At 27.4% G+C, this 12,362-nt stretch overlaps 1 long non-coding RNA gene across 1 annotated transcript; it reads left to right on the top strand.

Moving 5' to 3' along the window:
• The first annotated feature begins 4,051 nt into the window (after nucleotides 1-4,051).
• Nucleotides 4,052-6,985, top strand: LOC129292607 (uncharacterized). Its single transcript, XR_008588910.1, has 3 exons — nucleotides 4,052-4,315; nucleotides 4,840-5,046; nucleotides 6,872-6,985. It is a non-coding gene; the product is annotated as an uncharacterized LOC129292607 (long non-coding RNA).
• The last annotated feature ends 5,377 nt before the right edge of the window (nucleotides 6,986-12,362 follow it).

Genomic DNA, 12,362 nt, shown 5'->3' with positions numbered 1-12,362 from the left:
ATGATAGATAGGATTAGAGTTGAGTAAAATCGAATCAAAACCAAATATCAAACTGAATTAAATTAAATTTTGTTTATTTGATTTAATTTATTTAATTTTTTGGTTCAATTTAATTTTTTTATTTTAAATATTTTGGTTGATCGGTTCGATTCGATTAGTAAAATTTAAAATTAAATAGATCGAACCAACCGAATTATATATAATTTATTAACTTATAAATTATATTTAATTTATAAGTTATTTTATTTTATTTTATTTTTTATTTTAATAAAGAATAAAAAATAATAACATTACTTGACACTCTATTTCGGTCAATCACTCTCAACCCTATTTTTTATAAATTATTTATTTGATTATTCATGTTTTTATAATATTTAAATTTTATGTCATATGGGTGTAATTAAAATAGGTTCATATTGAAAAACATGAATAGAAAAAAATTTTAATTTTATAGTGTTCTTTATTTTAATATTTAAAAAAAATGGGCCTAATTTTAATAGCCTAATATAAAATTTAAAAACTGAATTGACCAACCGAGCAGAATTATCAAATTGCAGTTCAGTCCTTGTTTGGTTTGATTGGTTTGTTTGATTCATTCAATTTTTATTTTCAGTATTATTTGATCGATTGGTTCTGCATGTTTTGGGAACGAACTGACAGATGCTCACCCCTAGATAGAGTCGTAAATTAGTTTAAGTCCGAAAAAAATTAGGATTAAGTTGCTACTTTAATATGTAAAATGATAAATCAAATTTAAAAAATCCTTTTAAACTCTAAAATAAAAAATAAAAAAGTAAGCCTTTTAAAATAGGGGCTCTTATATATATATATATATATATATATATTAATTTTAATATGAAAAAAATTATACATCACTAAAAGCTTAAAACCCTGGCTTCATTTCCTTTGGTCATCAAGTATGTTTTCATTTCATCTCCCTTCAATTTATCCTCCAAGCTTTGACTCGAGGAACAAAATTAAATTATATTGATATTAATAATAATGATGCTAACAAAGTTTGTGAAAGTTTAATTGTAATGTTGTTATTTTTTATTAAATTTAAATTTGTTGTCTTGTGGATTGTCTAAAATTTATTTTTCAACGATAATTCGGGAGGTTTAGACTCAGGTGACGTAAGACCCTACACCACAGTCATTATTTATCCCTCCGTATTTTATAAATTACCTCAAATGTACACAGGAAAATAATTAAAGGCATCGACCAGCCAGCCTTGGCAAGATAGTAGAGCAAAAGGCGAAAGGGAAAACAGAAAAAGGAAAAGCAAAAAAAAAGAAGAAGAAGAAGCCAAAAGGTGTCCCTGGTCAAGCCAATAGATATTGAATAAAAATTTTCTCTAAATATTTCTAGTTGTCACTCCAGGATTGTCGTGACATCTATGGATATCGAAGGAGGTAACCTCAACGTTTGTCAAAACGACAAGTTTCTTAAAATGAATATTTACTCTGATTTCCTCCAAACTCTCACTTATTCGGCGTGAATTTCTAGCAGTTATCTCCTTGCTCAAATCTTAAAGGAAATGAGGGACTGAACAATCGCTTTAAATCCACGTGGGTAAAGAAGTCAATAGTTATATTAATTGTTTTGCACACACCAAACTTCCAATCACTACATAACAACAACAACAACAACAACAAAAAAGATTTTTAACTGCGGCAAAAGTCACTGGAAAAAATTAAAAAATCATAGCTAAATAATATATTTTTTACGAGAATGAAAATTTTATTAGTAAATAAATTTTTTTAAAAAAATTATTATATTTTAGATCAGAGGAAGTACAACTTTTACTCCTTGCTGCATCTCTGATACACTTGTGATCCATCTCTCACCTTTTCAATCAATCTCTTTATGTCCTAAATAGAACTTATTTATTACACATTTTTTATATAAATTAGGAATATTAATTGTGCATTATTAACTCAAAGTGTACACATATTATATTAAAATTAAAAATTTACCTAAGTGTTTAAATTTTGTACATTAAAAATATTTTAGTCAAAAAAAATTTTGAAAAAATGTGTGAGAAAAATAGACAAAATATATTTCAAGTGCAAAAAAAGTGATCAAATTAAATTTTATAAATTCATTTTAATTTGAAAGTAATTAAATAAAAATAAAACTTTTTATTGACTTTCTCAAATTTACCTAGTTTTGGGTTTGCATTTGTGTGTGAATTTTATATAAATTTATTTTAATTTGGGAGTAATTAAATAAAAGTAACACTTTTTATTGCCTTTCTCAAATTTACCTAATTTTGGGTTTGCATTTGTGTGTGAATTTTGTCTAACTTTGTGCACCCATTACTTAGTTATTTTTAATAAATTCTCCCTTTTGAATATAAATTTAATGTTATACTTTAATTAAATTTTATGATATCACATTTTATTAAATTGAATTATGTGTACTATGTGATATAAGTTAAACATGCACATGTGTATCAATTAAGCAAACCTTTAAGGAGGAAAATCTGAACCCAAATGGTATGCAGGTGTTTTAATTGGGTGGAATAGATCTAATTAAAATATGGATAAAGCAAAAGATTAATTTGATACACTTTGAAATTATCTATAAATCAATAGGAACATATCATTTTACAAACCTCTTCTATGTGACTTGGATCCACTTACATTTTTATTTTATTTTCCTTTATTTTAATTAATTGGAAGCTGAATCATTTTCATTCTGTACGTGAATTTATTAGAAAATTGAGATTAAACACCCATTCACTTCATCTCTCACGTCATCCACTTTTGTTATTTCTTCTCACTAGCTATTTCATTCTTGTTCTTCATTTTCGTTCAGCTTCAATTCATCCACGTTCTTCACCATTTTCTCACTCAAACCACCATAAGACACACCCCATTCTTCATCTCTTCCATATCTCATCCCTTCCCTAACCTCCTTCCAAGGATCCAATCCTTAAATTCTTCATCCAAGCAAGAATGGAGTTCAGCTACCTCAAGAACTTCAAGAGTTTCATGGAGATGGAAACGAGTGGTTAGGCTATTTGGTGGAATTCTAGAGAACTAAAAATGGATGATAAATTAAGATCTTCAAATGGCAAAGCTTCCTTTGTTTCCTATTCTTTTATATTTGACTTGATGATTAGATTCCTTAATTTAGAATTTAATTATCATTGCCTTGTAATTCTATTGTGAATTTAGTTCTTTTGTAAAGAGAAGACGATTGTGACATTATTTCTTTCCTTGCTTGTTATTAACTTTTAAAATTTCATATCATTTTATCATATTTTCTTTAAATTTTAATTTTAATCCATTTTAGCTCAATTGAATATATTTTTATTATTCAAATTAGGAAAATGTGTATGGGTTTGCATTCTTACCTTTAATATAAAATTGTTGGGCTTAATTTATGTTATTTTAGTTTAAGATTTGATTAGAAGCATTTCTGGACCTTTGTTGATGCTTTTGAATGAAAAAATCAGTGCACAAAGGATAAATTTTATTTAACAGCAAAAATAATTTAAAAATTGTCAAAGTTGTCCCAAAGTCACGAATGCCACTGTCAGCAAAATGCTCTATTTTATTCATCTGATAATGCTTAGGTATAAGCTTGACTCAAAACTCATTTTTTTTACTTTTAGACATATTTGGAGTTTAGTTGTGTTAGGATTTGGACATTAAAAGAGTTGAAATTAAGAGATTAAAGTTTTATTAAATTGAATTATATATATTTTGAAACATAAGTTAAATTGAATAGACAATTAGGTAATTCAATTTCAACTCTTGGATGACTTATTTCACCAGTTGACCTCTTAGTTAGACTTAAATCACTCTTTGAAAGATGAACTAAGTTGAATCTTGCTACATTAGGATTAATTTTAGTTATTATTTTGAGAAGTAAGTAACTATCCTGATCAGCCATCATTGTCTCTCAGAATACACAGCATCCCATCTGACTGACTCTCGTTTCTCACCTTCTCAATCTCTCTCTCAATCCCTTTGTTCCTTTATATGCCTCATCGTCTCTCAAAATCACTCTCTGTTTCTTTGCTATAAGCCCCGCTAACCTCTCAACGTCTCTCCATCTTTTTGTTGTCCTCCTCGATCACTGCCTCTTCTCTTTTTTCTTTTACTTTGATTGTCGTTGTTTCTTTGAGGACGAAGCTTTGTTGCTTCTCATAGCCGTTCCCCCAGACCTCCTCATCGAAGCTCCGCCATCACCTCAAATCTGCTCGTTGAAATATGACGTTGCCCCATATTTGCTTTATCATGTTCAAAGTATCTTGCAAGGGGTGGAGCAACTGAAGAAATCATGATTGTTCTCCCATTTTTTTGTATTTTTATTTTTCTTTTCCTTATTAATTTACTGATTCTTTCTATATTTGTGAGAATTTTTTGTATAATTGTTTGCTTCCAATTTTTGTTAGGGTATGTTGAGCCCTTTCATTTTCATTCTTGGAAATACATGTTGATTTATTTTGTTTACCTTCATATTTGAATCGATTTTGATCTTGGCTGTTTCTTTTAATCTATCCTCATTCCCCGACTATTCCCCCCTTTTAGTTTTTCCATGTTTTATTGAGTCATTTTTATTGATACTGTTTATGGAATTTGTTTATGGCTTTTAAGTGCTTTTATTGGCTTCTAGCTTTGGTGTTGATTTTAGATTATTTTTTATTTTATTTTTGGAATAATCTATACAAATTTTTGGTTTCATAACTTCATGAGGGCCATGCCGTTAATTTCAGAATCAGAAAATTATATTCTTTATGGGATTTTTCTCAATGTGATCTTTTCTTTTCTATTGCTTCTATTTTCCATTTTGAAACTTATATTTAAGGTGATCCTTTTCATTTAGGCTATGATGGCTTGTTGCGACTTGATGATACAAGAGATGCATCCAAGGACAACTCTCTGATGCTAGATCCAAATGAGTATGGTCAAAATGACATTGAGCCTCGCTATGCTGCCCCGCTGGTAAAACTTACTTTAAGTAGGTAGCAGCTAGCCTTGGCCACTTGCCCCATGGGTAATGTGCTTGCAAGTATATTCTCCAGACCAAATTGTAAGTTCCCTTTCTTCTATTATCTTCAATAGGTTTGAAGCCTATGTTTTAGCATATTGCTTCTCTTGGTGAATGGAACTATTTTATTATTCTGTGGTTTGGTCTACATCTTATTTGATTGACTTATTTTGGATTAAGATTTAAAGTGGGCAATGAACATTCTTCATCAAATATGATGTTAAGGGTTGTATATATATTCACTTCCCTATTTTAATCATGTTTTCAAGTTCACTTTCTCTTACACTTTCTTTCATCTTATGTTCCATATATGAGCATGCATTTTATTATTTCAACTCATAATTGAACTTCTCTCCACCTTGTTCTTTTTTATTTCTTCTTATGTGCTCTTTTCAAGTTATGAATTCCAAAATTATTATTATTTTGGGTTAATATATAATTTAAACCTTGAATATAAGTCCAGCAATCGTACTTGTTACATTTTGATTCCTAAATAATTAAATTTCGGACAATTTTACTCCACCATTAAATTAAAACAAATCTCATTATCTTTTAAAAAATGGGGTATGATGTGCAATTTTTTTTAAATTTCACTCGCCTTCTCTCTTCTGCCTTCCTTTGAGGAAAATCATAGATCAGGCCCCATTTAAAAAAAAAACCAATAGATGTTTATTTTAATTTAATAATAGGGGCAAAATTGTCTCAAGTTTAATTATTTAGGATTTAGAATATACTCGATAAGAGTTTAGGATTCAATCACTTCTGAACTTATAGTTTAGGATCTAAGTTACATATTAACCCTATTACTTTTATTAACTTTTTCAAATCTGAATTTTGCAAATAAGGATTAGCAATTTAAGTTTGTGACATTGGTGCAATGTCATCCTTATCATATTTTCAGAATTTTCTTTCACTTGTTGCAAGGTTCATTGATGGGCATTTTTGTGTAAATAATTCTCCCTCTCTACTCTTTTTTTTTTCTCTCCTTTCATGTTTTTCTCTCTCTCCTTTAGTACCTGCTCTCTCTAATATTTCTCCTTTTCCTTACACAGTCACATGTTCTTTTTCATTTTTGGGCTTCGATTTTGTGTCCTCTCACACACACGCTGCGTGCATACACAGATATTTGCATTGATGTTACCAAGAATTTTGGAGCATTATTTGTGTAACGCAACATCATTGTATGGGTGTCAGATCGATATCGAAATGAAGTTGATACGTTGATTTATAGATTGGCCTTCTATTGGGTTCATTGATTTGATCATTTTTATATGTAAATAGTTTACATGTTATGTACTTAAATACTTTGTTAATTGGGCAATGCTAATGTTAAAATAAGATATCAATTTGTTGATCACAGGTCCCAGGTTGCTTATTTTTTGAAGCTCATTTCAAATATTTTTCCCTTGATGATTTAGATATTTTTTCATTCAAAGAAACCATTATTCATATATTGAATCATGCAAATCAATTAACTTGTTAGGTTTTACTCAAAAACAACTGTCTTTTCAGCATAAGTTAGCTCATTAGATTTTAGGGAGTTAACCTATCAGGTTTTAATAAAAAATCTAGTTTTCTTTTATCATTTCATGTATTTGTCATGTGAATGTGGAATCACTTAGTGGCTCTGCCAGTTTATTTGTAGAAGAGGCTTTTGATGTTGAGAAATTGACGTCAGTTTTCCTTTAAGATTCTGCTTTGTTGATTTTGTCATTGATTAATTTAATTGGCTGGTGGCTAGCTCAAATTTTATTTGACTGTTGGCACTGGTCATGAGAGCCTTTTGTTCTCCTATATATATATATATATATATATATATATATATATCTATATATCTCAACCTTTGATTCTTCATGCATACTCTTAGGTGTAAGAGCAATAATAGCCAAATGCAAGAGGAACTTCATTTGGAATTAGTGTCAAGTGTTGGTTTAGTAGCTACGAAGATGGCGCCCAGCGAAGAGTCTTGTGTATAAATCGCCATTTGCCTTCAAAACAACTGTATATGAACAATAATCAATCATTATAATTTACAATATAAGATGATTCTTGCTCTATATAATTTGGTTCAATAAAAAGACTAATATATGAATTAATTTATGAAATGATTAAAACCTTACGAAATACATGACACATTTTTGTACTTTTATCTATATAATAATATTTTTTACTTATATTGTACAATTATTAAGTTTTATTATACATGTTGATATATCAATGCATTGATATATTGATTTATATGTAATTAGATTTTATACCCGTATAATATACATGATATTAACTTTCAATTGTAATATAAGGAACTATAGAGGAGAGAAGATTTCAATGAGTTCAATTTCTAAAAAATGAGGAGAAGATTAAAATTTTTAATATAGATAAAATGCAAATGAAATAAGTAAAAAAATTACTTACAAATTTTAAACCATACTTATCTATATAATTATAAAAATTATTGAATGCCCTACATTTCTTATTAAATAAAGTTTTTAAAAGAAGTTGTATATTATGGTCCAGAAACAATAAATTTTTTAATATTGTTTTTATATTTACCACTCTTTTTTTTCACTGTGGATCACATACCCATCTTATTATAAGCCCTTATAATTTTTTATTTTTATTTACTATATACTAATTTAAAAATCATTATAAAAAATATATTAAAATAAGAGGTTAGATGGTTACTGTAGTTTGGGACGCAAAATAAAATAGAGGGGAGAATATAATTTCTTATATGATGATAACTCAGCCTTCGCTGTTACCAAAGATTACCTCTCTCGGTCAAGTAATTGGCTTGTTAAATAATTAATTAATGGTTGTACTGAATACGCCTTTTTAGTGCAACTTTTTCTTTTTTCTTTTTAAAAAGTATTCTGATTTCTTGAATATATATATATATATATATATGAATTTAGAAAAATGAAACTTTAGACTAGAAACTAAATTTATTCCCGTGTTCAAATTTTTTTTATTAAACCCGTGTTCATATTTATAAGATAAAAGTAAAAAATAATTTATCTTTGTGCACTCAAAATAACATATTTTTAATTTACATGAATTAAAATTTAAAGGACAATTTATTCTATAGTAAAATTTTTTCCCTACATATTAAAGATAAAAATAATTACTCATTTTATCTTAAAGTATGTTATTTCAGAGAGACAATTGTATTTTTTCTTTGACTAATATGTGGGAAAAATTTGAAATCAAGTTAAAAAATACACTTCTTACTAAGCCCCCATAATTAAACAAAGACAAAAATTATCCGAGAGAAATATTCTTGAATCTATTATTGATGGTCCCATACAAATTAAAATTTAAGCAATAATTTCTATTTTACAATACACTACCCTTCTCGAAAGGGTAACTTTTAAATATACATTAGGGCACCGTGTACATTAAAAAATATAAATAGTGTTTTTTTTAATTTCTCATTTCCTACAAATTTAAATATAATTAATTTTTTTCCTTTCAAAATTTGTTGGCCTATGCATGGAAAAATAAAATATATACTATAATTTATATGATAATAATATTTATAAATTACAAATATAGCTAAAAGTAAAAATAACAAAAAATATATACTCCCTCTATTTAAAAATATAAGATATTTTTTGAGGAGTTAAATGTTAAAAAATGTAAGGTATTTTTAGTCTTTCGAGATATAATTATTGTCTTTTTTTTCAAGAGTACCTCTATTAATGAATGACTTTATATTTATTGTAAGGTATTTAATAAGAATAAATATAAAAAGATAAAGTTAGTTTGAAAGTAGGTAATTACTTTATTGAGAGGTAAGATTTGGTTAAAAATACTTTATATTTTTAAATAAAAGGAGTACATATATTAAATAATAATTTTAAATTAAAAAATAGCATAACTAATATTATAGTACTTCCTCTTGTCTTATATATAAATCACATTTAACTATTCCCTCCATCCTTATATATAGGATATTTTTTAAAAATTTATTTTGCACCTAAATATAAGTGTTGCCATGATAATTTTGAGTAATTGAATAATTTTGCACTTATTGTTTTGAGAAAGGGGAAGTGATATTAATTGTGATATTATTTGAGGTAAAATTAAAAAATTATTGTGATTTTATATGTTTTCAATTAAATACCAAATTTTTATTGATATACATGAATTTTTTAAAAACTCTTTATATATGAAGACAGAGGGAGTATGCCACTATAATTAAGGAGACATAATTAAATAATTAGTTTTGCTAGAAAAAGGAAAAGTTCAAGTTATCTTTATTAATGCATTATATTTAAAAAAATAATTTGTCTTTTATATGTAATTTTTCCCTCTATTTATAAAAAAAATATCAAAGGGTAAAATTGAAAAAATAATTAATAAGTCATTTTTCATGCAAAAAAACTTTTCAACTAGAGCATCAATTATTTATAGAATGTGATTTTTATATAGAATTAATTGATGATAATACTATTTATCAATTACATTTATTTTGCAAGACAGAAAAAATAACAATTAAATTAAGAGAAATTTAAGAGGTGCACATAAAAAGTAAGTTTTGTTTTAAAAGTTATTATTTTATGACTTCAAAGAAGTGCCTTCAATTGCTAATCGTATTAGTTTGGATTAAAAGACTTGGAATGCTGAAGCGCACCCAAGAAGATAACAGTCTATTTTAAAAATTTAAGTTTATGTATACCAGAAATTAAAATTCAAATAACACTGTCTTATTTTAATTTTTTTTATCTATGCACATATTGAAAACATAAATAGCATACCCCATAAATATTAAAAAATTATAAATAATTTTTTTACTCTATATATATATTAAAATTATAACAAATAATTTATTATTGTAAGATGCATCATTCACTCGTAAATTAAAATTAAAATAATAAAAAATTTTATTTTATAAATTGTTATTTAGCTTTCTACCATTTATTATCTTATACATATAAAAAAATACAATCACCGGGTGATATGTTTTTTACCAATTATTTTTATTATAAGCCACACATGATCCTTCAATGTGTATTTTTTTTTTTAAATAAGCCAATGTTCATCCATATAAATTTATCTTTTTTATAATTTAATATCTTGTATATTTTAAAAATAAAATTAAAAACATATTTTATGTTAATTTGTTACTCCATGTGACTTAAGATTTGAAACAAAAGACATTATCCGTTAAATTATAAATATTTTTTATAGTTTATATAAATTAAGTTTGTAATTTTATTGTAATAAAACATTCTATTTTATAATTTATAATTTAAATTTATTTTTATAATATAATTAATTATCTCATACAATTACAAAATATAAGCAATAAATAATAAGTTGATCTCCTACCTTTATAAAAATATTAGGTTTTATACTACTCCCTCCATTAAAAAATATAAGATATTTTTAATCAAATATTACCCTCAATAAAATAATTACCTACTTTTAGACTAACTCTATCTTTTTATATTTACCTCTATTAAATACTCTATAATAAATATAAGGTCACTATTAATAGGAGTACTTTTAAAAAAATGACAATAATTACACCTCAAAAGATTAAAAATGCATTATATTTTTAAACATCCAACTCCTCAAAAAATATTTTATATTTTTAAATGAAGGGGATATGTTTTATTCTGAGTCTCATATCCACACCTATTTTTTATTATAGGTCTTACACCTATTTTTTTTATTATGAGTCTCACAAAAGTTATTTTTTCAAAAGAAAAAAATCATGATTACTGTTCATCAAACTGTGGATGAACAGTGATCATGATGCACTTTACACACACATATACAGTGTGTGTATATATATATATAGATAAAGATTAGTCCATCAGCCTTAAGGATGATTTTAAAAAAATAGCATAAATTATATTGTTGACAAAGTCAATATATATATATATATATATTTATATAAAAGACCACAGATTGTAACCATTTCAAATTTTCAATATTCGATGATTAGTTGAGGATAGTATGAAGATCCTCTCTTGATCTAGATATAAGGCTTGATTTTTTTTTGCCAACACAAAAATAAGCATGGTTTGGAAACCCGATTGGATCGGTTGGCTCAACCTGAAACTAGGTGACTCGATCCCTTTTTCGATCTGAGTTTATGACTAAATCAGTATGAGTGTGACCCGGTGTAACCCAGTCAACCTGGGTTCAACCCGATGTAACTCGATGGGTTGACTAGGTTAACCGGGTTGATTTTTTTTTCAAGCTGAACCCCCAAAATGATGTTGTTTTGGGGGATTTTTTTTTTCAAGCCCTGAAGCCTAAATGAGGAACAGCCAAACACGAATTGAAATTCAGTCCAGTCCAGCTAGGGTTCACCTTTGCCACTTCGCTGATGCTGTCTTCGATCAGTATCAGAGATTTATATCAGTATCACAGCATGAGAATCATATCAGATCAGTATCACTCAGTCGCCTTCGCCACTTTGCTGACTCAGAATATCAAATTACTCAGTTAGCTGTGTTGCCTCTCCTCTCTCATCCAGTCGCCCTAACCTAATTGGCCTCACGCTTTGTTTCCGACCTCCGTCTTTTCTCTAGTTCTCCTCTTCTCTAATCAATTTGAAATTAGAGGCAGAGCACACTTAGGAGATACACTTCATCATCTCGATCTGTAGTTCTTTACTTCTTCTTGACAGCGTTCAGCTTCAGCCCATTGTGATAGAGTGATTTAGCAGCTCATGCTTAACTTTTAGCATCAGGTCAATTTCACTATATCTCGTGTTGGATTTTGTTTTTATTTCTTACTTCAGCTCGTGATTATTATTTCTTTGCCTGATTATTGTTTCTTGAACTATATTGCTTTTGCTGCTAAGTAAGCTGATTGCTTTCTCGAACTATATTGCTTTCAGCAGTTGATTGCTAAGTAAGCTATTGATTATTTTTATTTCCAGAGAAGATGATTGTTTGCTTGATTTTGCTCGTGACTGTTGTCTCTTTTTGTTATTGTTGTTTTTAGATATGATTTAGCTTGCCTCTTCTAGTGCCTAGTTGTTTCTTGATTCAGCTTTATTGCTAATTTATTATTTGAATTTTGCATTTGTGTTAAAAAATAAAATTGAAGCTATTTATTATTTGAATTTTGCATTTGTGTTAAAAAATAAAATTGAAGCTTTGTCTTTAGCTTGTAGAATAAAATATAGTCATTGTATTGATTATGGATATTGGAAGTAGTCTTAGTGATAGAAATAAGAATCTTACCTCCAATTCCAATGATCCCCCTCCTAGTGGTAATGACTCAACATGTGAGGCCCTATCTGTGCGTGGAAAAACTAACCCTACTTGGTCACATGTTGCCTTAAGAAAAGAGGGCAAGAAAAATATATATACTTATCTTTATTGTGCGTCAAGTTA

This window comes from Prosopis cineraria, unplaced genomic scaffold, assembly GCF_029017545.1.
Source record: "Prosopis cineraria cultivar Desert tree isolate PC_DT_omini unplaced genomic scaffold, ASM2901754v1 PC14, whole genome shotgun sequence".
Classification (NCBI taxonomy): Eukaryota; Viridiplantae; Streptophyta; class Magnoliopsida; order Fabales; family Fabaceae; genus Prosopis; species Prosopis cineraria.
This window is presented reverse-complemented; position numbering and strand designations above follow the sequence as displayed.